At 36.1% G+C, this 3,041-nt stretch overlaps 1 non-coding gene across 1 annotated transcript; it reads left to right on the top strand.

The window, feature by feature from the left end:
* The first annotated feature begins 294 nt into the window (after positions 1-294).
* LOC114514235 lies at positions 295-399 on the top strand. Its single transcript, XR_003685966.1, has one exon. It is a non-coding gene; the product is annotated as a U6 spliceosomal RNA (small nuclear RNA).
* Positions 400-3,041: the final 2,642 nt, after the last annotated feature.

Genomic DNA, 3,041 nt, shown 5'->3' with positions numbered 1-3,041 from the left:
AATTAGTGAACTGACCATCACCGTGATCTTGCCCAGACATCGCAATGACTTGGATTAGGGTAACTACAGTGTGAATGGAGAGAAGTGCATGCACACATACTGGAGGTGGGTCTACAGGACTTGCTTGTGGGCTAGCTATGAAATGTTAAAAGAGTGTAACCAAAGTTAGACTCCTGAGTTTTGGTTTAAGCTTTCAGGTGGACTAGGGTATCCTTATTGAAATGGTCTGCAAGAGCAGGTTTGAGGACTAAAGGAGAGAGTTCCCTTTTGCTAACACTAAATTTAAGATTCTTAGTGCTCACTTCAGCAGCACATATACTAAAAATTGGAATACTGCAAAGAAGATTAGCATGGCCCCTGCACAAAAAAAATATAAAAGAATAAAATAAAAAGATTCTTGGCACACATTCAGACATGATGCAGAGAGATAAGGCTAAAATTCTAATGAGAACTCAAGACTTCAGAGACAGATTTAGGAATCAGATCCACACTTGATATTTGGATTTGGGAGTTATCATCATATTAAGTCAGTGCCTATGCTGTAGTTTAATTACTCATTTCAAATGATATAATTAGCATCTAATTTATTTCAAGTCTTCTTTCTGACTTTATATACAGCACTGATTTGTGTGTATCTGAGAGAGTTAATGTAATACCAAACATTGCTCTTCTTTTATAATTTGAGCACTTTATGCCAAAGCAGGTATACTTCAATTTCAGATATTTTTTCACTATGACATTTTATCAATAGTCATTTGGCAACTAGGCTTTTCCAGATATGAGAAGGAAATAGATAATTCTCAAGTTACCTGTGACAGATACTGTATTGAATTGATTAATGAGCTCATCCTGCTTTTCAGTTCACCATGAGCTTTAATTCATCATCAGGAATTGCCATTAAGGTTACCAAAAATTCTACAAAACAATGTTTGTATGTAACCTCAATGATCAACACCAGTCCTGCAGGTGTATCATTTGAAATACGGTATCACTATACTGAGAAAATACCTAATTTAGTTTTAATGTATTCTCAAAATTAGATAATAAGATATCTAACTCTCATTTTCTCATTAGAGTTCCAAATAAATACACACTTTCTCCAGATCCAGAAATAAGAAAATGGTCTATTTCAATACAATTTAAGTTGCTGATTTGCAATAAAAATAAGACTGGCATTTCAGCTAATTACATCTTACTCCATATATTATTCATTTGGCAATTATTGCCATCATCTGCAGATTCCTGAGGAAGAAATATGGAAAAAATATGTTGGAAGAGAATTGCAAAGCAGGAGGTATTTCAAAACAGGAAATTAAAAAAAAAGAAAAAGAAAAGCTGGGGGTGTGCAGTGGCACAGGAGAAATGGAGGTGGTTTTAGATAATGGCTTATTTCTGAGGAGATTTTGGAGGAATGGTTGAACACTGCTTTGGGTGCTTAGGAAAGTTAGAGAGCTGATTAAACATGAGGGTTAATGAAAGAAATGATGTTGAATAACTTTCCTCTAATACTCCCTAAGGTTTGTACTATGAGTTAAGTTATATCTACATATAAAAATATTTGAGCTTTTAAGTGTGCTTGGGAGGTTTACACAAAGTACAGTATGTTACCTTGCTTGTTAATTCACTTGCTGCCACCCACTTCACTAGCAATTATTAGGGATCTGTCCACATCAGAAGGGGCAAAGTGATTCATGTGTCTGAGACATGTGGTTTGACTGCATCCCTGCATTTAACTTTAAAGACCAAGAATGCTATTTATAATTAAATGCAGTGTAAAACTAAATGTTTTCATTGTGTTAGCCCCACCATTTTTATTTTTCAACAACTTGATAGCTCTGCATGTGTGTGCTCTGCCAAAGTCTTGACAAGAATTCCATAATTTCAAACAAGATCAACATATTCACACACCATGTTGTATAATGGACTTTTATACCTAGGGTTAAAATTTTCTTTATTTTTACTCTCCTGATTATGTTCCTGTTGGTGCAGTTTAAAATGTTATAACTTTATATACCTTCCTTTGGAGAAATACACTTTTTTCATAGGGCATCACTTCTGTGCCTTGGAAACTAATCTGTTTGCTTCATGAGAACAAAGGTGGGTATGGCAGGGGGCATAAAAATTAACTACTGGCTTCTAAGCAGCAGTACTAATACCACAATGAAACTCAAACTGTTTAATTTTTTGGCAACTGAATTGACAATTGTCAGCAAGTGATCCTCATTTTTTTCCTGACATCCCATTTCTCTCTCTGTTCCTATCACCTACCACTGAGAATTTATAATTGCTAACAAAGAATTGCAGTACTTTTGCCAGATTTAAATGGATTTCTCAACACACTGATGCAATTACATGCCTTTTCCTTAAAGGCTAAATGTGTATCTGCTCCACAGTGCACCACATGGCAACAGAGGAGAATTTCTGACTGGCTGGTCTCCTAAGTTAGTGAAGAATGCCATTCTGTTCTGAGATACATCTGCCCAGACTGAGGATATTAATTTATAATGGGAAAGAAATAAGGATTTCATTCTACCCACTTAGTACCACCAAAGCTGAGACAGGTCATACAATCCCTTGGGTCTGGTATAGATTGACAGGCAACATTCAGACTAGTCACATAAACACTCAGTTTCTTAACTTATAACTCAAGATGCTAGGACTTTAAGGTCCTATTTACAGATACCATTTATATATATTTAAAAACTCAGAAGCAGGGCCTGAGACCAGTGGCTTGGGACAATTCTTCAACACTAGTTTCCTGATTTGCTCTGCTGTCAGGCAGTATCATTTTCTTGTTCATCAGTTCAGTGTTCATTGGAGTCACAAACTAAAATGTTATTACTTGCATACATTATTCTCAAGTTGACTCTGATATTAAGCTGGGACTCCTCATGCTGGTATTGTCTCAGATGAGGTCAGATTTCTTCCTCCATCCATCCCTAAGGAAGTAACACAATATAAAAACAGTTAGCTAGGCACATGCAACCCTGCTGGAACAATTGTCCCTGATAGTGCATTACCAGCTGCTTGGAAATGGGAGA

This window comes from Phyllostomus discolor, chromosome 2, assembly GCF_004126475.2.
Source record: "Phyllostomus discolor isolate MPI-MPIP mPhyDis1 chromosome 2, mPhyDis1.pri.v3, whole genome shotgun sequence".
Taxonomy (NCBI): domain Eukaryota; kingdom Metazoa; phylum Chordata; class Mammalia; order Chiroptera; family Phyllostomidae; genus Phyllostomus; species Phyllostomus discolor.
This window is presented reverse-complemented; position numbering and strand designations above follow the sequence as displayed.